This window comes from Schistocerca gregaria, unplaced genomic scaffold (assembly GCF_023897955.1).
Source record: "Schistocerca gregaria isolate iqSchGreg1 unplaced genomic scaffold, iqSchGreg1.2 ptg000066l, whole genome shotgun sequence".
NCBI lineage: Eukaryota > Metazoa > Arthropoda > Insecta > Orthoptera > Acrididae > Schistocerca > Schistocerca gregaria.
Window position 1 is genome coordinate 14,936,568 of NW_026061707.1, and position 24,552 is coordinate 14,961,119.

Consider the following 24,552-nt stretch of genomic DNA (forward strand, 5'->3'; position numbering starts at 1 on the left):
AATTATATCATTATCAAATGTAATAAATATTAATTTTATTAAATTAAGACACCCAATATCAATAATGCTTTTTATTATCCTTCAAACCTTCCTAGTTGGATTAATAACAGGAACAATAATAGAAAGATATTGATTATCATATATTTTATTTTTAACATTTCTTGGTGGTATACTAGTATTATTTATTTACATTACAAGAATTGCATCAAACGAAATATTTCAGCCTAAATCAATCACTATAATTATTACATTAATAATGTGAGTATTTATCATATTAATATTAATTATTCTAGATATATCTATATTTATAGACTTTTTCAAAAACACCGAAACTATAAATATTGATAATTCAATCAATTATCAAGAAATAACAGTATCTTTAGAAAAATTATATAATAGACCAACATTCATTATTACAATAATAATAATAATTCATTTATTTTTAGCACTACTAGCAGTTGTTAAAATCACCAATATTAATCAGGGACCTATTCGTAAAATAAGATAATTACTAATGAATAAACCCTTACGATTAAGACATCCTTTAATTAAAATTATTAATAACTCTTTAATTGACTTACCTGCCCCAACAAATATTTCATTTTGATGAAATTTTGGATCCCTATTAGGGTTATGTTTGGTAATTCAAATCGTAACTGGACTATTTTTAGCTATACATTATACATCAAATATTGAAATAGCATTCAGTAGTGTAGTACACATCTGCCGAGACGTAAATAATGGTTGAATTATCCGAACCTTACACGCAAATGGAGCATCTATATTTTTTATTTGTATTTACTTACATGTAGGATGGGGAATTTACTATGGATCTTATATATATATACATACCTGAATAATTGGTACAGTGATTTTATTTTTAGTTATAGCAACTGCATTTATAGGATATGTCTTACCCTGAGGCCAAATATCTTTTTGAGGTGCAACAGTAATTACTAATTTATTATCAGCAATCCCATACTTAGGAACAGATTTAGTCCAATGAGTATAAGGAGGATTCGCTGTTGATAATGCAACATTAAATCGATTCTTCACATTCCATTTTGTATTACCATTTATTATTGCTGCTATAGCAGCAATTCAGTTATTTTTTCTTCACCAAACAGGATCTAATAATCCTCTTGGACTAAATGGAGATATTGAAAAAATTCCATTCCATCCATACTTTACCTTTAAGGATTCTATTACATATGTAATAATAACATCATTATTAATTATACTATGTTTAATTAATCCTTACCTATTAGGAGATCCAGATAACTTTGTACCTGCCAACCCATTAGTAACACCAGTTCATATTCAACCAGAATGATATTTCCTATTTGCATATGCAATTCTACTATCTATCCCTAATAAGTTTGGAGGTGTTATTGCATTATTTTTATCAATTAGAATCTTAATAATTTTACCATTTTATAATAAAACACCATTCCGAGGCATTCAATTTTACCCTATTAATCAAATTTTATTCTGAATTATAGTAGTTGTTGTATGCTTACTAACGTGAATTGGTAAACGACCTGTTGAAGAACCTTATATTATAACAGGTCAAATCTTAACAATTATTTACTTCACATATTTCTTAATTAATGTCCATGTCGCAAACGCATGAGATAAATTAATTAAGGAATAAAGTTAATTAGCTTAGGAAAAGCATATGTTTTGAAAACATAAAATTAGAAGTTTAACTCTTCTATTAACTTTTCTCAAAAAATTTCACTAAACAAATGAGATAAATAAAATCTTTAAACCAACAAAGAAAATAAAAAAAATCAAAGATAAAGGTAAAAAACTTTTTCAAGCTAAGTACATTAATTTATCATAACGGAACCGTGGTAATGTTCCACGAACCCAAATAAAACCAAAAGATATAATAGCAAGCTTAATAAAAAATATAAAAGAATAAAAATCACCGCCCAAAAAAATTAAAGCCAATAACATTCTTATGAAGACAATTCTAGTATATTCAGCTAAAAAAATTAAAGTAAAACCACCCGCACCATACTCAATATTAAATCCTGAAACTAACTCAGATTCCCCTTCAGCAAAATCAAAAGGAGTACGATTAGTTTCAGCTAAGCAAGAAGCAAAACAAGCTAAAGCTAAAGGAAAAGAAATAATAATAAATCAACAATAAAGCTGATAGTTTATAAAATCAAACATATTAAAACTACCAATTAAAATAATTAAAGACAATAAAATTAAAGCTAAACTAACTTCATAAGAAATTGTTTGAGCAACAGAACGAAGAGAACCTAATAATGAATAATTTGAATTAGAAGATCAACCAGCAATTATAACAGTATAAACACCTAATCTAGTACAACATAAAAAAAATAAAAATCCATAAGAAAAAGAACACATATAAGTTAAATAAGGAAAAATTACTCAAACGGCTAAAGAAATCATTAAATTAAAAACAGGGGAAAAATAATAAAGTAGGTAATTAGATATAATAGGAATTGGCTGCTCCTTACAAATTAACTTAATAGCATCTCTAAATGGCTGAGGAATTCCAACAAAACCTACCTTATTTGGACCCTTTCGAATCTGAATATAACCTAAAACCTTACGCTCTAATAAAGTTAAAAAGGCAACACTAATTAAAACACAAATAACCAATAAAAGAAAATTCAAAATAAATATAAATAAATCATAAAGTATCAATACTATTTGTAGAAAAAATCTACATAAATGAATTCTAAATTCAACACATTAATCTGTCAAAATAGTAAATAAATTAATATTAATCAATATAACAAAAAATATTTTAACCATATGGTCCTTTCGTACTAATATGGATTAACAATCTTAGGATAGAAACCGACCTGGCTCACGCCGGTCTGAACTCAGATCATGTAAGAATTTAAAGGTCGAACAGACCTAATCATTGGGCTCCTGCACCCAAAATTTTTCTTAATCCAACATCGAGGTCGCAATCTGCTTTGTCGATATGAGCTCTCAAAAACAATTACGCTGTTATCCCTAAGGTAACTTAATCTTATGATCATAAATTATGGATCAAAATAACAAACATAAATAAATGATATAATAATGAAGAGTTTATCTATTCTTCATGTCACCCCAACAAAACATCATCATTAAATATAGAAAGATAAACAAAAAACTATATAAAAGTAAAATGTCAAGCTCTATAGGGTCTTCTCGTCCTAAAGAAGAATTTAAGCCTTTTGACTCAAAAGTTAAATTCAAAAATTTATTAAGAGACAGTTGATTTCTCGTCAAGCCATTCATTCCAGCCACTAATTAAGAGACTAATGATTATGCTACCTTTGCACGGTCAAAATACCGCGGCTCTTTAAAAATACGCTCAGTGAGCAGGCCAGACCTCAAAATATAAACAAGAGGACATGTTTTTGATAAACAGGTGGAAATCAATTTTGCCTAGTTCCTTATAATAAGTTCACAAGGTAAAAATTTCATACAAATAAATATACTAATTAAATCATTATTACAAAAATTTTAAAATTAAATTAATAATCTTAATAAAAAACCTAAAATATTTATAAAATCAAAATAAAAAATAATGAACTAAAACGTAATCTTAAAGATAGCTGGTTTAAAGCTTACTATTATATTTCTATAAAATAAATTATAGGTTATTAACTTCAAAGCTTATCCCTTAAAGAATAAATAAGTTAATATTTTTACTTAAAAAATTAAATAAAAACAAATAACTTTAAAAAATTAAATTTTTTCTTAAGAAACTTGATATCTTGGGAAACGATTAACATCTCATTTCTATAAATAATTTAATAATAATTATGATACATTAACTATAAATTATTTATAAATCAACCCAAATCGAGACAAGTAAAATAAATACTAAAATTTTGATAAACCCTGATACAAAAGGTACAATAAATAAAATCTACTTAAAAAATTTTAAAATAATATTTCATAAAACACTTACATTACACCAATAAACTATAATTTAAAAAATCAATTCTATAAAATATACTAAGACAAAAATACAATAAAATTATTTATATTAAATAATTAAATAAACAAAAAATAAATATAATAAAATAAATAATCAAGATATCCTGATTTGCACAGAAAAAATTTCAGTGTAAATGAAACACTTTACTAATAAGTTATATCTTTAAACTCTTCCTAGATACACTTTCCAGTACATCTACTATGTTACGACTTATCTCATCTAAATTGAAGCTTCTTTAAAATAAAATAGAATAATCAATAATGAGAGCGACGGTCGATGTGTACACATCTCAGAGCCAATATCAGTTAAATTAAATAAATTAAATTACTATCAAATCCACCTTCATTAACAGTATTTCACTATCAAATTCGTTATAAACAAAAATCTATTGTAACCCACCTCCTCTTAACTATAAGCTGCACCTTGACCTGAAATATTTTATAATTATAAATCTTGAGAATTATAACTCTAAAAAGATTCTCTGATAACGGAGATATACAAACAAATAAATTAAGTAGAGTAAATCGTGTATTATCAATCATGGGGTAGGTTCCTCTGAATGGAATGAGATACCGCCAAATTCTTTGGGTTTAAAGACCTTAACTAATAGTACCCTGGTAAATATAATTAATATTTAAAATAATAGGGTATCTAATCCTAGTTTATTATTTAAATTTCACAGATTCATAAAAAGGGCCACAAATAAATTATAACATTTCACCTTACAAATTTATATTTCAACCCTAATAATATAAACAACTGTTTTAACCAATAATATTCACTTGTATCAATCGTATAACCGCGGCTGCTGGCACGAATTATGCCGATACTAAATCAATTGCTAAATCCAAAATCACTTGATAATTAAATCAAATTACTGCAAAAAGAACATTTAGTCTAACAAAACTTACATATAATACAAAGAAAAAGTGAATAAACAAGCAAGAATAAAACTTTTAAAAATAAAAAATAAGAAAATTTTAAATCTATTAATTCAGGAAAAAATAAAAGATTCAAATATTTAAAGAAAGAAAAAGAAAAAAACCACAAACATTAACAAAAAAAAAGAAACGCCCCTATGTATGACCACAACAACTTCTCTATTATATATAATTAAAGATTAATATGGAACATGTATAGCAATAAATGTATTATATTCTTTCTTATTTAATCTTTCTTTTCACTAATAAATAAAGAAAGATTAAATAATATAATAAATATATTTTATACAATTATGTAATTTAATATAATATGTTATTAATATGAATTCTTTTTTTATATTAAGTTAACTTTCATATATATTTGTTAAATAATCTAATTATAGATAATTTACATAATTATATTATTATAATTAATATAATTATTTATATTAATTATAATATTTTATATTTAAATTAATAATTTTATTTATTATATCCAATTATAATAATATTAAATATTAAATTACATATTATTATATATATTATATTATAATAACCTATTTTAAGCTAAAAACATCAGTAGCTATAATCCTAGGTAAATAATTACATTAAAATAATCAATTGATAATGGTAAGATGAACTTATAATACTTTAATTTCAATTAAATGTAATATATTAATATAAATTATTTATTATATATATATATATATATAAAAAATAAAATGAGCAGGATAAATTAATCCTAATTAAACAAAATAATACATAAAAGAATTTCAAAAAAAAACTTTCGATTTATATATTAAATAAATGAAGTGCCTGATTAAAGGGTTACCTTGATAGGGTAAATAAAGTAAATAAAATTACCTTCATTAAAATTACATAAGATAGAATGAAACTACCTCCTTTAGTATCAAAAACTAACGTGCATCATACACCTTAATGTAAAAAGGTAAGCTAAACAAGCTAATGGGTTCATACCCCATTTATAGAGGTATCAATCCTCTCCTTTTTAATGACCAACTACTCTACAAAACTTCTCTTCCTATCAACTTTAATGATAGGAACGATCCTGTCCATTTCATCAAATTCCTGATTTGGGGTTTGAATAGGACTTGAGATCAACTTACTTTCATTTATTCCGCTCCTAACAAGAAATAAAAATATAATAATAAATGAATCATCAATTAAATATTTTATTGTCCAAGCAATAGCATCGACAATATTATTATTTTCAATTTTGCTGATTCAAATAAAATATCCCATGGGATGGGAAACAGAATTTATCCCATCAATAATAATTAGATCTAGACTATTATTAAAGATTGGAGCTGCACCTTTCCATTTCTGATTTCCAGAAGTTATAGGAGCATCAAGATGAAATAATTGTTTAACATTAATAACATGACAAAAAATCGCCCCAATAATGGTCTTATCTTATTGTATTCAATTAAGAACTTTTATTTGAACAATTATTATCTTAAGAATTATTATTGGGGCAATAGGAGGTTTAAATCAAACATCCTTGCGACAACTTTTAGCATATTCATCAATCAGACATCTAGGTTGAATAATTAGATCATTAACAGTCAGAGAAAACATCTGAGAACTATACTTCATTATTTACTCACTATTAAGATTAATTATAGTTTTATTATTTAAGCAAATAAATTTATTTTTCATAAATCAAATTTATTCAGTCAGAAATATAAAAACCGAAATTAAATTCATAATGTTCTTATCTTTATTATCTTTAGGTGGACTACCACCATTCCTTGGATTCTTACCAAAATGAATTGTAATACAATCATTAATAGAAAACAATATAACAACTATTATAACTATTATAGTTGTATTAACTACAATTACACTCTACTACTATATACGTATTAGATTCTCAGCTCTAATTATATCATACACAGAAAATTCGTGATCTATAAAGATAAAGTCCCAAAAATCAAGAATCATTCTTCCTATAACAGTAATAATTTCAACAATAGGATTGATTTCAACATCAACCTTAATTTCATTATACTAAGGACTTAAGTTAATCAAACTAATAACCTTCAAAGTTATAATTAAAAGAATAATCTTTTAGGCCTTAGTAAAATTTTACACCTGTAGAATTGCAGTCTAGAATCATAATTGAATATAAGACCTAAATATGATAAGAGAGAAAACATCTCATAAGTAGATTTACAGTCTACCACCTAAAATTCAGCCATCTTACCGCAAAAATGATTATTCTCAACAAACCATAAGGACATTGGTACTTTATACTTCATATTTGGAGCATGAGCAGGAATAGTAGGAACATCAATAAGAATACTTATTCGTGCTGAACTTGGCCAACCCGGATCTCTAATTGGGGATGACCAGATTTATAATGTTATTATTACAGCTCACGCATTCGTAATAATTTTCTTTATAGTAATACCTATTATAATTGGTGGATTTGGTAATTGACTTGTTCCACTAATAATTGGTGCACCAGATATAGCATTTCCACGAATAAGTAATATAAGTTTTTGATTACTACTACCTTCACTAATCCTTCTTCTTACATCTTCTATAGTAGATAATGGTGCTGGTACAGGATGAACAGTTTACCCTCCTCTAGCAGGAGCTATTGCACACGGGGGTGCATCTGTAGATCTAGCTATTTTTTCACTGCACTTAGCAGGTGTATCATCTATTCTTGGTGCAGTGAATTTCATTACAACAGCAATTAATATACGATCAGAAAGTATAACTTTAGATCAAACACCTTTATTTGTATGATCTGTAGCTATTACAGCATTACTTCTCCTTCTTTCACTTCCAGTTTTAGCAGGAGCTATTACTATATTATTAACAGATCGAAATTTAAATACATCATTCTTTGACCCTACCGGAGGGGGTGACCCAATTCTATATCAACATCTATTTTGATTCTTTGGACACCCAGAAGTTTATATTTTAATTCTACCGGGGTTCGGAATTATTTCACATATTGTATGTCAAGAAAGAGGAAAAATTGAATCATTTGGAACATTAGGTATAATTTATGCTATACTATCAATTGGACTAATAGGATTTATTGTATGAGCACATCATATATTTACAGTAGGAATGGATGTTGACACACGAGCATATTTTACATCAGCAACAATAATTATTGCTGTACCTACAGGAATTAAGGTATTTAGATGATTAGCTACATTATATGGAACTAAATTCAAGTTCAATCCACCATTATTATGAGCTCTAGGATTTATTTTCCTATTTACAATTGGTGGATTAACAGGATTAGTATTAGCAAATTCATCACTTGATATTGTATTACATGATACATATTATGTAGTAGCCCACTTTCATTATGTATTATCTATAGGAGCAGTATTTGCAATTATAGGAGGTGTCATTCAATGATATCCACTATTTACAGGATTAACTATAAATAATACATGATTAAAAATCCAATTTACAATTATATTCATTGGAGTAAATATAACATTCTTTCCTCAACACTTCCTAGGATTAGCAGGAATACCTCGACGATACTCTGACTACCCAGACGCATATACATCATGAAACGTAGTATCAAGAATTGGGTCTACAATTTCTATTGTAGGAATCATTATATTCATTGTAATTATATGAGAAAGAATGATTACAAACCGAGCAATTATATTTAGAGCTAACATAAGAAGATCAACAGAATGACTACAAAATAACCCTCCTGAAGAACATAGTTACTCAGAATTACCATTAATCTCTAGATTCTAATATGGCAGATTAGTGCAGTAGATTTAAGCTCTACAAATAAAGGTTTGACCTTTTATTAGAAAATATTTATTAATGGCAACATGATCAAATTTATCTCTTCAAGATGGAGCTTCACCATTAATGGAGCAATTATCATTCTTTCATGATCATACTATGGTCGTATTATTATTAATTACAGTAATTGTAGGTTATGCCCTAAGTTATATATTATTTATTGCCTATACTAACCGTAATATACTTCATGGACATTTAATTGAAACAATCTGAACAGCTTTACCAGCAATTACATTAATTTTTATTGCCCTTCCATCATTACGACTATTATATTTACTTGATGATTCAGTAGATGCAATAATTACAATTAAAACCATTGGACGACAATGATATTGAAGATATGAATATTCAGACTTCATAGCCGTAGAATTTGACACTTATATAACACCAGAACAAGACCTAGAAAATGATCGATTCCGACTACTAGATGTAGATAACCGAACAATCCTACCAATAAATACAGAAGTACGAGTATTAACAAGAGCATCAGATGTTCTACACTCATGAGCAGTTCCTGCATTAGGGGTTAAAATTGATGCAACGCCAGGTCGGTTAAATCAAGGAACATTCACAATAAATCGACCTGGATTATTCTTTGGACAATGCTCAGAAATCTGTGGAGCAAACCACAGATTTATACCAATTGTAATTGAAAGAACTTCAGTAAATTTATTTATTAAGTGATTATCTAAGATAATTTAAGGAGTTAGTTAAAATAAATAACATTAGAGTGTCAATCTAAAGTAACTAAAAAAAATTAGTACACCTTGAAATTCATCAGATGACTGAAAGTAAGTAATGGTCTCTTAAACCAAATAATAGTAAATTAACGACTACTTCTGATGGGGAAATTATATCCAAATCCCTCAAATATCCCCTCTTATATGATTCTCACTATTCATTATATTTTCAGCTACATTAATCTTGTTTAATCAAATAAACTTCTTCTCATTTAAACCTAACCTTATTAAAAGAGCAGAAAAAGGAACAATTGAAATAAAAAACTTAAATTGAAAATGATAACAAATCTATTCTCAACATTTGACCCATCAACTAACATCTTTAATTTATCATTAAATTGAACTAGAACATTTCTAGGACTATTATTAATCCCATCACTATTTTGACTTACACCATCACGAATTAACATTATCTGAAATAAACTAAATTTAACCTTACATAATGAATTTAAAACACTTCTTGGACCAAAATCATTTAATGGAACAACATTCATTTTCATCTCAATTTTTATTATAATATTATTTAACAATTTCATAGGATTATTCCCTTATATTTTTACTAGAACAAGACATTTAGCATTAACATTTGCAATTGCCCTACCTATATGGCTAAGATTTATATTATTTGGATGAATTAACCATACTAATCATATATTTACACACCTTGTACCACAAGGTACACCGCCTGCATTAATATCATTTATAGTACTAATTGAAACAATTAGTAATGTTATTCGACCAGGTACATTAGCAGTACGGTTGGCAGCAAATATAATTGCAGGACACTTATTATTAACCTTATTAGGAAACACAGGACCATCTATAGCAATAAACTTAATCTCATTACTAATTATTGGACAAATACTTCTATTAATTCTAGAATCAGCAGTAGCAATAATTCAAGCCTATGTTTTCTCAATTCTAAGAACTCTATATTCTAGAGAAGTATATTAAACCTATGTTAACAACTCACTCAAACCACCCATTCCACTTAGTAGACTATAGACCTTGACCATTAACAGGAGCAATTGGAGCAATAGTCCTAGTATCAGGACTAGCAAAATGATTCCACCTATTTAATATTAACTTATTCATAATTGGATTTGGAATTACCCTACTAACTATAATTCAATGATGACGAGATGTAGTACGAGAAGGAACATATCAAGGATTACATACAGGATTTGTATCAATTGGATTACGATGAGGAATAATTTTATTTATTGCATCAGAGGTATTATTTTTCGTTTCTTTTTTTTGAGCATTCTTTAGAAGAAGATTAGCACCAACAATTGAACTAGAAATACTATGACCTCCAATAGGAATTCAACCCTTTAACCCTATACAAATTCCATTACTTAATACAGCTATTCTTTTAGCATCAGGAGTAACAGTAACATGAGCACATCATAGTTTAATGGAATCTAATCATACTCAAGCACTACAAGGATTATTCTTCACAGTGTCATTAGGACTATACTTTACAATACTTCAAGCATATGAATATTGAGAAGCACCTTTTACCATTGCAGATGCAGTTTATGGATCAACATTCTTTGTTGCAACAGGATTCCATGGTTTACACGTAATTATTGGAACAATCTTTTTATCAACATGTCTACTTCGACACTCAATAAATCAATTTTCACCAAGACATCACTTTGGATTTGAAGCAGCAGCATGATACTGACACTTCGTAGACGTAGTATGATTATTCTTATATATCTCTATTTATTGATGAGGTAGATAATTGTTTTTCTAGTATAAATAGTACATTTGACTTCCAATCAGAAAGCTTGATATAAATCAAGAAAAACAATTCTAATTCTATCAACAAGAGTTTTCATTAGATTTATTATTCCAATAATTGTTATAATCCTGGCAACAACACTATCAAAAAAATTAATTAATGATCGAGAAAAAAGATCACCATTTGAATGTGGGTTTGATCCAAAAAGATCAGCACGAATACCATTCTCAATACGATTCTTCCTAATCGCAGTAATCTTTTTAATTTTTGATGTAGAAATTGCACTAATTCTACCAATTGTAATTATTTTTAAAACTTCAGACATTATAATCTGAACAGTATCAACAATATTTTTTATTCTAGTTCTATTAGGAGGACTATACCATGAATGAAACCAAGGAGCATTACAATGAGCAGAAAAAAAGGGTTGTAGTTAAATATAACATTTGGGTTGCATTCAAAAAGTATTGATATTATCAATCAACCTTAAATAGAATAAGAAGCGAAATATTGCAGTCAGTTTCGACCTGGAAGATTGGTATGTACTACCCTTATTCTTATTAATTGAAGCCAAAAAGAGGCGTATTACTGTTAATAAAATAATTGAACTATAATAGTTCCAATTAAGGAAATGTAAAGCCAATATGAAAGCTGCTAACTTTTTATATTAGCGGTTAAACTCCGTTAACATTTCTAAAATTTATATAGTTTAAATAAAACATTACATTTTCACTGTAAAAATAATATATCTATATTTATAAATACTTAAAAGTAAAAATACTTCCTTAACATCTTCAGTGTCACGCTCTAATTATAAGCTATTTAAGTAAACGAAAAACAATATTACCAAAATAAATATTCAAAAAATAAAAGTTAAAAGATAAATCTTGAAATTAGAATCATATCAACCTTGAATATAACCAATTAAATAAATAAATAATCTATATAAACCTTGACCACCAAGTAATTCACCTCAACCATAATCAAATGACTTAGATGAATAATAACCTATTTTTAAAGGAATATATCTAATAAACTTAGTTGAAAGAAAAGGTATAAATCATATAGAACCAGCAAATCTAACAAAAGAAAGTATACTTAAAGAAAATAAATTATGAGAAAAATCAAAATTAGAAATAAGATAACCTAAATAAGCACCTAAAATAACAACTGTAATAGTTAAAAACTTTAAATAATAAGGTAAAGCAATCACATGAGGAATAGGAAAAATTAATCAAGATAAAAGACTACCACCAAAAACAGCAACAAACAATAGACCAATTATTCCAAATGAAATATAATAACCCTTATCATCAAAAGAAAATCTAGAATAAAAATTATTATCACCAGATATTGAATAATAAAACAAACGAAAAGAATAAGAAGCAGTTAAACCAGTAGAAAAAAAATAAAGAAAAAAAATTAAACAATTAATTCATCTTAAACAAACCATCTCAAGAATTAAATCCTTTGAATAAAATCCCGCTAAAAAAGGTATTCCACACAAAGATAAACTAGAAACATTAAAACAAACTGAAGTTAAAGGTATGAAATTAACAATTGATCCTATAAAACGAATATCCTGAGAATCCTTCAAATTATGAATTATTGAACCTGCACATATAAATAATAATGCCTTAAATAAAGCATGAGCCAATAAATGAAAAAATGCAAGCTTTGGATAACCTATAGCCAAAATTCTTATTATTAAACCAAGTTGTCTTAAAGTAGAAAGAGCAATAATCTTCTTTAAATCAAACTCAAAATTAGCGCCCAATCCAGCCATAAATATAGTTATACAACCAATTAAAAGTAAAAATCAACCACAATTATAAGTATCCAATATTGGTCTAAAACGAATTAATAAATAAACACCAGCAGTAACAAGAGTAGAAGAATGAACTAAAGCAGAAACAGGAGTAGGAGCTGCTATAGCAGCAGGAAGTCATGAAGAGAAAGGAATCTGAGCTCTCTTAGTTATAGCTGCTAAAACAATTAATATAGTAATGAGCTGTATTTCAAAAGAATTAGAAATAAAATCATAATAATAAATATAATTTCAACCACCAAAATTTAACATTCATGCAATAGAAATTAAAATAGCAACATCACCAATACGATTAGAAAGTGCAGTTAATATACCAGCACTATAAGATTTTACATTTTGATAATAAATAACTAAACAATAAGAAACTAAACCTAAACCATCTCAACCTAATAAAATTCTAATTAAATTAGGACTAATAATTAAAAAACCTATAGAAAGAATAAATATTAAAACAATAATAATAAAACGATTTATATTCTTTTCACCAGATATATAATCCTCTCTATAATAAATAACCAAAGAAGAAATATATATAACAAAAGATATAAAAATAAGAGATATTCAATCCAAAATTAAAGTTATAACAACTATAGAACCATTTAAATTGAAAAGCTCTCACTCAACAAAAACTCTATAATCAATTATTAAATAATAAATACCTAACATAAAAATTATAGTTCTCGAAATAAACAAAGAAAAAAAACTCAAAGAACAAATAGAAAATAAATTCACGGCCTAAGATGAAAAACTTCATATCATTGATTCCACAAAACAATATTTTTAATTAAAATACTTAAGCAAACTAAACAAAGAAATATTCACCCTTTAAACAGAGAATATTTAAAGGCAATCAATGTAAAAGTAAAAGATGATATTCACGAAAATAACCAAGAGAACAAGTATAAACACCAGAATAATAATTCCCATGCTGAGAATAAGAATATATATACAAAGTATAAACAGCTCTAAAAAAAGATAAAAAAATCAAAGCAAAGAATCTAAAAGAAGATCAAGATATAATTCTATTTAATAATCTAATTTCACCTACCAAATTTAAAGAAGGAGGAGCAGCCATATTTGATGATCTTAAAAGAAATCATCATAAAGCCATTCTTGGCATCAAATTAATTATACCCTTGTTAATTAATAATCTTCGTCTACCTAAACGTTCATAAATAATATTAGATAAACAAAATAAACCAGAAGAACATAAACCATGACCAACCATTAGAGAAAGAGAACCTACACAACCTCATCAATTCATAGTCATCAATCCACCAATAACCATTCTTATATGAGCAACAGAAGAATATGCAATTAAAGACTTTAAATCAACCTGACGAAAACAAATAAATCTTACAATAACACCCCCAGATAAACCTAAAGACAATCAAAAATAATTAAACTTTAAACCCAAATAAGAAATAACCTTTATAACACGAAAAATACCATAACCACCTAACTTTAATAAAACACCAGCAAGAATTATTCTACCTGAAATAGGGGCCTCTACATGAGCCTTAGGAAGTCATAAATGAACCAAAAACATAGGTATCTTAACTAAAAAAGCCAAAATTATAAATACATAAAACATAAAATAATAAGAACCAAAATCAACCAATAAAGGAAAATATAAAGTATTAGAAAAATCATAAACCTTAAATAAAACTAATAATAAAGGTAATCTAGCAACCAAAGTATAAAAAATTAAATAAACACCAGCCTGCAAACGCTCAGGTTGATAACCCCAACCCAAAATTAAAAGTAAAGTAGGAACTAATCTAGCCTCAAAAAAATATAAAAAGAAAGAAGACATAATCTAGCAAATGAACAATAAAGCATAATTATTAAAATCAAAACCATAAAAACAAAAAAATTAGAATGATATGAACTTAAATAAACTGAACCTCTAGCAGTGATTATTAAAGAACAAATCCAAAAACTAAGTAAAATTAAACTAAAAGAAAAATAATCAATACCAAAATAATATCTAATTATATTCAAATCAGCATATGAATAAACACAAACTATAAAAACAAAACCCGACAGAAACATTAAAGAATGAACCAACCATCAACAATTATTTAATAAACAAAGAGGGATCAAAAAAATAGTTATAAATAAATACTTTAACATAAAGATAAACCAAAAGAATTAAAAAAATCATTACCATGAGAACGAATTATTGAAATTAAAATAGAAAGACCTAAAGCACCCTCACAAACAGAAAAAACTAAAAAAATAACAGGAAAAAAATAATCATAATCAAACTCAATAAGAAAAACAATAACTAACATAAATAAAGAAAGAACAATATATTCTAATCTCAAAAGAACCATTAATAAATGTTTACGTTTAGAAGAAAAAACATAAACACCAGCAAAATAAATCAATAAAGAAGTAAAAATAGAGAATACAAACATTAGTTTTAATAGTTTAAAAAAAACGCCGGTCTTGTAAACCGGAAATAAGTCCAGCCCCCACTTTTAAAACTTCAGAGGTGGAAAAGCTTCCATCATCGGTCCCCAAAACCGGTATTTTAAATAAACTAACCCCTGAAATGATCAAAATAATAATTATATCATTATCAAATGTAACAAATATTAATTTTATTAAATTAAGACACCCAATATCAATAATGCTTTTTATTATCCTTCAAACCTTCCTAGTTGGATTAATAACAGGAACAATAATAGAAAGATATTGATTATCATATATTTTATTTTTAACATTTCTTGGTGGTATACTAGTATTATTTATTTACATTACAAGAATTGCATCAAACGAAATATTTCAGCCTAAATCAATCACTATAATTATTACAATAATAATGTGAGTATTTATCATATTAATATTAATTATTCTAGATATATCTATATTTATAGACTTTTTCAAAAACACCGAAACTATAAATATTGATAATTCAATCAATTATCAAGAAATAACAATATCTTTAGAAAAATTATATAATAGACCAACATTCATTATTACAATAATAATAATAATTTATTTATTTTTAGCACTACTAGCAGTTGTTAAAATCACCAATATTAATCAGGGACCTATTCGTAAAATAAGATAATTACTAATGAATAAACCCTTACGATTAAGACATCCTTTAATTAAAATTATTAATAACTCTTTAATTGACTTACCTGCCCCAACAAATATTTTATTTTGATGAAATTTTGGATCCCTATTAGGGTTATGTTTGGTAATTCAAATCGTAACTGGACTATTTTTAGCTATACATTATACATCAAATATTGAAATAGCATTCAGTAGTGTAGTACACATCTGCCGAGACGTAAATAATGGTTGAATTATCCGAACCTTACACGCAAATGGAGCATCTATATTTTTTATTTGTATTTACTTACATGTAGGACGGGGAATTTACTATGGATCTGATATATATATACATACCTGAATAATTGGTACAGTGATTTTATTTTTAGTTATAGCAACTGCATTTATAGGATATGTCTTACCCTGAGGCCAAATATCTTTTTGAGGTGCAACAGTAATTACTAATTTATTATCAGCAATCCCATACTTAGGAACAGATTTAGTCCAATGAGTATGAGGAGGATTCGCTGTTGATAATGCAACATTAAATCGATTCTTCACATTCCATTTTGTATTACCATTTATTATTGCTGCTATAGCAGCAATTCATTTATTTTTTCTTCACCAAACAGGATCTAATAATCCTCTTGGACTAAATGGAGATATTGAAAAAATTCCATTCCATCCATACTTTACCTTTAAGGATTCTATTACATTTGTAATAATAACATCATTATTAATTATACTATGTTTAATTAATCCTTACCTATTAGGAGATCCAGATAACTTTGTACCTGCCAACCCATTAGTAACACCAGTTCTCATTCAACCAGAATGATATTTCCTATTTGCATATGCAATTCTACGATCTATCCCTAATAAGTTAGGAGGTGTTATTGCATTATTTTTATCAATTAGAATCTTAATAATTTTACCATTTTATAATAAAACACCATTCCGAGGCATTCAATTTTACCCTATTAATCAAATTTTATTCTGAATTATAGTAGTTGTTGTATGCTTACTAACGTGAATTGGTAAACGACCTGTTGAAGAACCTTATATTATAACAGGTCAAATCTTAACAATTATTTACTTCACATATTTCTTAATTAATGTCCATGTCGCAAACGCATGAGATAAATTATTTAAGAAATAAAGTTAATTAGCTTAGGAAAAGCATATGTTTTGAAAACATAAAATTAGAAGTTTAACTCTTCTATTAACTTTTCTCAAAAAATTTCACTAAACAAATGAGATAAATAAAATCTTTAAACCAACAAAGAAAATAAAAAAATTCAAAGATAAAGGTAAAAAACTTTTTCAAGCTAAGTACATTAATTTATCATAACGGAACCGTGGTAATGTTCCACGAACCCAAATAAAACCAAAAGATATAATAGCAAGCTTAATAAAAAATATAAAAGAATAAAAATCACCGCCCAAAAAAATTAAAGCCAATAACATTCTTATGAAGACAATTCTAGTATATTCAGCTAAAAAAATTAAAGTAAAACCACCCGCACCATACTCAATATTAAATCCTGAAACTAACTCAGATTCCCCTTCAGCAAAATCAAAAGGAGTACGATTAGTTTCAGCTAAGCAAGAAGCAAAACAAGCTAAAGCTAAAGGAAAAGAAATAATAATAAATCAACAATAAAGCTGATAGTTTATAAAATCAAACATATTAAAACTACCAATTAAAATAATTAAAGACAATAAAATTAAAGCTAAACTAACTTCATAAGAAATTGTTTGAGCAACAGAACGAAGAGAACCTAATAATGAATAATTTGAATTAGAAGATCAACCAGCAATTATAACAGTATAAACACCTAATCTAGTACAACATAAAAAAAATAAAAATCCATAAGAAAAAGAACACATATAAGTTAAATAAGGAAAAATTACTCAAACGGCTAAAGAAATCATTAAATTAAAAACAGGGGAAAAATAATAAAGTAGGTAATTAGATATAATAGGAATTGGCTGCTCCTTACAAATTAACTTAATAGCATCTCTAAATGGCTGAGGAATTCCAACAAAACCTACCTTATTTGGACCCTTTCGAATCTGAATATAACCTAAAACCTTACGCTCTAATAAAGTTAAAAAGGCAACACTAATTAAAACACAAATAACCAATAAAAGAAAATTCAAAATAAATATAAATAAATCATAAAGTATCAATACTATTTGTAGAAAAAATCTACATAATTGAATTCTAAATTCAACACATTAATCTGTCAAAATAGTAAATAAATTAATATTAATCAATATAACAAAAAATATTTTAACCATATGGTCCTTTCGTACTAATATGGATTAACAATCTTAGGATACAAACCGACCTGGCTCACGCCGGTCTGAACTCAAATCATGTAAGAATTTAAAGGTCGAACAGACCTAATCATTGGGCTCCTGCACCCAAAATTTTTCTTAATCCAACATCGAGGTCGCAATCTGCTTTGTCGATATGAGGTCTCAAAAACAATTACGCTGGTATCCCTAAGGTAACTTAATCTTATGATCATAAATTATGGATCAAAATAACAAACATAAATAAATGATATAATAATGAAGAGTTTATCTATTCTTCATGTCACCCCAACAAAACATCATCATTAAATATAGAAAGACAAACAAAAAACTATATAAAAGTAAAATGTCAAGCTCTATAGGGTCTTCTCGTCCTAAAGAAGAATTTAAGCCTTTTGACTCAAAAGTTAAATTCAAAAATTTATTAAGAGACAGTTGATTTCTCGTCAAGCCATTCATTCCAGCCACTAATTAAGAGACTAATGATTATGCTACCTTTGCACGGTCAAAATACCGCGGCTCTTTAAAAATACGCTCAGTGAGCAGGCCACACCTCAAAATATAAACAAGAGGACATGTTTTTGATAAACAGGCGGAAATCAATTTTGCCTAGTTCCTTATAATAAGTTCACAAGGTAAAAATTTCATACAAATAAATATACTAATTCTATCATTATTACAAAAATTTTAAAATTAAATTAATAATCTTAATAAAAAACCTAAAATATTTATAAAATCAAAATAAAAAATAATGAACTAAAACGTAATCTTAAAGATAGCTGGTTTAAAGCTTACTATTATATTTCTATAAAATAAATTATAGGTTATTAACTTCAAAGCTTATCCCTTAAAGAATAAATAAGTTAATATATTTACTTAAAAAATTAAATAAAAACAAATAACTTTAAAAAATTAAATTTTTTCTTAAGAAACTAGATATCTTGGGAAACGATTAACATCTCATTTCTATAAATAATTTAATAATAATTATGATACATTAACTATAAATTATTTATAAATCAACCCAAATCGAGACAAGTAAAATAAATACTAAAATTTTGATAAACCCTGATACAAAAGGTACAATAAATAAAATCTACTTAAAAAAATTTAAAATAATATTTCATAAAACACTTACATTACCAATAAACTATAATTTAAAAAATCAATTCTATAAAATATACTAAGACAAAAATACAATAAAATTATTTATATTAAATAATTAAATAAACAAAAAATAAATATAATAAAACAAATAATCAAGATATCCTGATTTGCACAGAAAAATTTTCAGTGTAAATGAAACACTTTACTAATAAGTTATATCTTGAAACTCTTCCTAGATACACTTTCCAGTACATCTACTATGTTACGACTTATCTCATCTAAATTGAAGCTACTTTAAAATAAAATAGAATAATCAATAATGAGAGCGACGGGCGATGTGTACACATCTCAGAGCCAATATCAGTTAAATTAAATAAATTAAATTACTATCAAATCCACCTTCATTAACAGTATTTCACTATCAAATCCGTTATAAACAAAAATCTATTGTAACCCACCTCCTCTTAACTATAAGCTGCACCTTACCTGAAATATTTTATAATTATAAATCTTAAGAATTATAACTCTAAAAAGATTCTCTGATAACGGAGATATACAAACAAATAAATTAAGTAGAGTAAATCGTGTATTATCAATCATGGGGTAGGTTCCTCTGAATGGAATGAGATACCGCCAAATTCTTTGGGTTTAAAGACCTTAACTAATAGTACCCTGGTAAATATAATTAACATTTTAAATAATAGGGTATCTAATCCTAGTTTATTTTTTAAATTTCACAGATTCATAAAAAGGGCCACAAATAAATTTTAACATTTCACCTTACAAATTTATATTTCAACCCTAATAATATAAACAACTGTTTTAACCAATAATATTCACTTGTATCAATCGTATAACCGCAGATGCTGGCACGAATTATGCCGATACTAAATCAATTGCTAAATCCAAAATCACTTGATAATTAAATCAAATTACTGCAAAAAGAACATTTAGTCTAACAAAACTTACATATAATACAAAGAAAAAGTGAATAAACAAGCAAGAATAAAACTTTTAAAAATAAAAAATAAGAAAATTTTAAATCTATTAATTCAGGAAAAAATAAAAGATTCAAATATTTAAAGAAAAAAAAAGAAAAAAACCACAAACATTAACAAAAAAAAGAAACGCCCCTATGTATGACCACAACAACTTCTCTATTATATATAATTAAAGATTAATATGGAACATGTATAGCAATAAATGTATTATATTCTTTCTTATTTAATCTTTCTTTTCACTAATAAATAAAAAAAGATTAAATAATATAATAAATATATTTTATACAATTATGTAATTTATATAATATGTTATTAATATGAATTCTTTTTTTTATATTAAGTTAACTTTCATATATATTAGTTAAATAATCTAATTATAGATAATTTACATAATTATATTATTATAATTAATATAATTATTTATATTAATTATATTATTTTATATTTCAATTAATAATTTTATTTATTATATCCAATTATAATAATATTAAATATTAAATTACATATTATTATATATATTATATTATAATAACCTATTTTAAGCTAAAAACATAAGTAGCTATTATCCTAGGTAAATAATTGCATTAAAATAATCAATTGATAATGGTAAGATGAACTTATAATACTTTAATTTCAATTAAATGTAATATATTAATATAAATTATTTATTATATATATATATATATATAAAAATAAAATGAGCAGGATAAATTAATCCTAATTAAACAAAATAATACATAAAAGAATTTCAAAAAAAAACTTTCGATTTATATATTAAATAAATGAAGTGCCTGATTAAAGGGTTACCTTGAGAGGGTAAATAAAGTAAATAAAATTACCTTCATTAAAATTACTGTAATTAATAATAATACGACCATAGTATGATCATGAAAGAATGATAATTGCTCCATTAATGGTGAAGCTCCATCTTGAAGAGATAAATTTGATCATGTTGCCATTAATAAATATTTTCTAATAAAAGGTCAAACCTTTATTTGTAGAGCTTAAATCTACTGCACTAATCTGCCATATTAGAATCTAGAGATTAATGGTAATTCTGAGTAACTATGTTCTGCAGGAGGGTTATTTTGTAGTCATTCTGTTGATCTTCTTATGTTAGCTCTAAATATAATTGCTCGGTTTGTAATCATTCTTTCTCATATAATTACAATGAATATAATGATTCCTACAATAGAAATTGTAGACCCAATTCTTGATACTACGTTTCATGATGTATATGCGTCTGGGTACTCAGAGTATCGTCGAGGTATTCCTGCTAATCCTAGGAAGTGTTGAGGAAAGAATGTTAAATTTACTCCAATGAATATAATTGTAAATTGGATTTTTAATCATGTATTATTTATAGTTAATCCTGTAAATAGTGGATATCATTGAATGACACCTCCTATAATTGCAAATACTGCTCCTATAGATAATACATAATGAAAGTGGGCTACTACATAATATGTATCATGTAATACAATATCAAGTGATGAATTTGCTAATACTAATCCTGTTAATCCACCAATTGTAAATAGGAAAATAAATCCTAGAGCTCATAATAATGGTGGATTGAACTTGAATTTAGTTCCATATAATGTAGCTAATCATCTAAATACCTTAATTCCTGTAGGTACAGCAATAATTATTGTTGCTGATGTAAAATATGCTCGTGTGTCAACATCCATTCCTACTGTAAATATATGATGTGCTCATACAATAAATCCTATTAGTCCAATTGATAGTATAGCATAAATTATACCTAATGTTCCAAATGATTCAATTTTTCCTCTTTCTTGACATACAATATGTGAAATAATTCCGAACCCCGGTAGAATTAAAATATAAACTTCTGGGTGTCCAAAGAATCAAAATAGATGTTGATATAGAATTGGGTCACCCCCTCCTGCAGGGTCAAAGAATGATGTATTTAAATTTCGATCTGTTAATAATATAGTAATAGCTCCTGCTAAAACTGGAAGTGAAAGAAGGAGAAGTAATGCTGTAATAGCTACAGATCATACAAATAAAGGTGTTTGATCTAAAGTTATACTTTCTGATCGTATATTAATTGCTGTTGTAATGAAATTCACTGCACCAAGAATAGATGATACACCTGCTAAGTGCAGTGAAAAAATAGCTAGATCTACAGATGCACCCCCGTGTGCAATAGCTCCTGCTAGAGGAGGGTAAACTGTTCATCCTGTACCAGCACCATTATCTACTATAGAAGATGTAAGAAGAAGGGTTAGTTAAGGTGGTAGTAATCAAAAACTTATATTATTTATTCGTGGAAATGCTATATCTGGTGCACCAATTATTAGTGGAACAAGTCAATTACCAAATCCACCAATTATAATAGGTATTACTATAAAGAAAATTATTACGAATGCATGAGCTGTAATAATAACATTATAAATCTGGTCATCCCCAATTAGAGATCCGGGTTGGCCAAGTTCAGCACGAATAAGTATTCTTATTGATGTTCCTACTATTCCTGCTCATGCTCCAAATATGAAGTATAAAGTACCAATGTCCTTATGGTTTGTTGAGAATAATCATTTTTGCGGTAAGATGGCTGAATTTTAGGTGGTAGACTGTAAATCTACTTATGAGATGTTTTCTCTCTTATCATATTTAGGTCTTATATTCAATTATGATTCTAGACTGCAATTCTAGAGGTGTAAAATTTTACTAAGGCCTAAAAGATTATTCTTTTAATTATAACTTTGAAGGTTATTAGTTTGATTAACTTAAGTCCTTAGTATAATGAAATTAAGGTTGATGTTGAAATCAATCCTATTGTTGAAATTATTACTGTTATAGGAAGAATGATTCTTGATTTTTGGGACTTTATCTTTATAGATCACGAATTTTCTGTGTATGATATAATTAGAGCTGAGAATCTAATACATATATAGTAGTAGAGTGTAATTGTAGTTAATACAACTATAATAGTTATAATAGTTGTTATATTGTTTTCTATTAATGATTGTATTACAATTCATTTTGGTAAGAATCCAAGGAATGGTGGTAGTCCACCTAAAGATAATAAAGATAAGAATATTATGAATTTAATTTCGGTTTTTATATTTCTGGCTGAATAAATTTGATTTATGAAAAATAAATTTATTTGCTTAAATAATAAAACTATAATTAATCTTAATAGTGAGTAAATAATGAAGTATAGTTCTCAGATGTTTTCTCTGACGGTTAATGATCTAATTATTCAACCTAGGTGTCTGATTGATGAATATGCTAAAAGTTGTCGTAAGGATGTTTGATTTAAACCTCCTATTGCCCCAATAATAATTCTTAAGATAATAATTGTTCAAATAAAAGTTCTTAATTGAATACAAAAGATAAGACCATTATTGGGGCGATTTTTTGTCATGTTATTAATGTTAAACAATTATTTCATCTTGATGCTCCTATAGCTTCTGGAAATCAGAAATGGAAAGGTGCAGCTCCAATCTTTAATAATAGTCTAGATCTAATTATTATTGATGGGATAAATTCTGTTTCCCATCCCATGGGATATTTTATTTGAATCAGCAAAATTGAAAATAATAATATTGTCGATGCTATTGCTTGGACAATAAAATATTTAATTGATGATTCATTTATTATTATATTTTTATTTCTTGTTAGGAGCGGAATAAATGAAAGTAAGTTGATCTCAAGTCCTATTCAAACCCCAAATCAGGAATTTGATGAAATGGACAGGATCGTTCCTATCATTAATGTTGATAGGAAGAGAAGTTTTGTAGAGTTGTTGGTCATTAAAAAGGAGAGGATTGATACCTCTATAAATGGGGTATGAACCCATTAGCTTGTTTAGCTTACCTTTTTACATTAAGGTGTATGATGCACGTTAGTTTTTGATACTAAAGGAGGTAGTTTAATTCTATCTTATGTAATTTTAATGAAGGTAATTTTATTTACTTTATTTACCCTCTCAAGGTAACCCTTTAATCAGGCACTTCATTTATTTAATATATAAATCGAAAG

At 26.6% G+C, this 24,552-nt stretch overlaps 1 long non-coding RNA gene across 1 annotated transcript; it reads right to left on the reverse strand.

The window, feature by feature from the left end:
• Window positions 1-3,265: 3,265 nt before the first annotated feature.
• Window positions 3,266-19,686, reverse strand: LOC126301326 (uncharacterized). Its single transcript, XR_007553040.1, has 2 exons — window positions 18,987-19,686; window positions 3,266-3,370 (listed from the first exon to the last, which is right to left on the reverse strand). It is a non-coding gene; the product is annotated as an uncharacterized LOC126301326 (long non-coding RNA).
• Window positions 19,687-24,552: the final 4,866 nt, after the last annotated feature.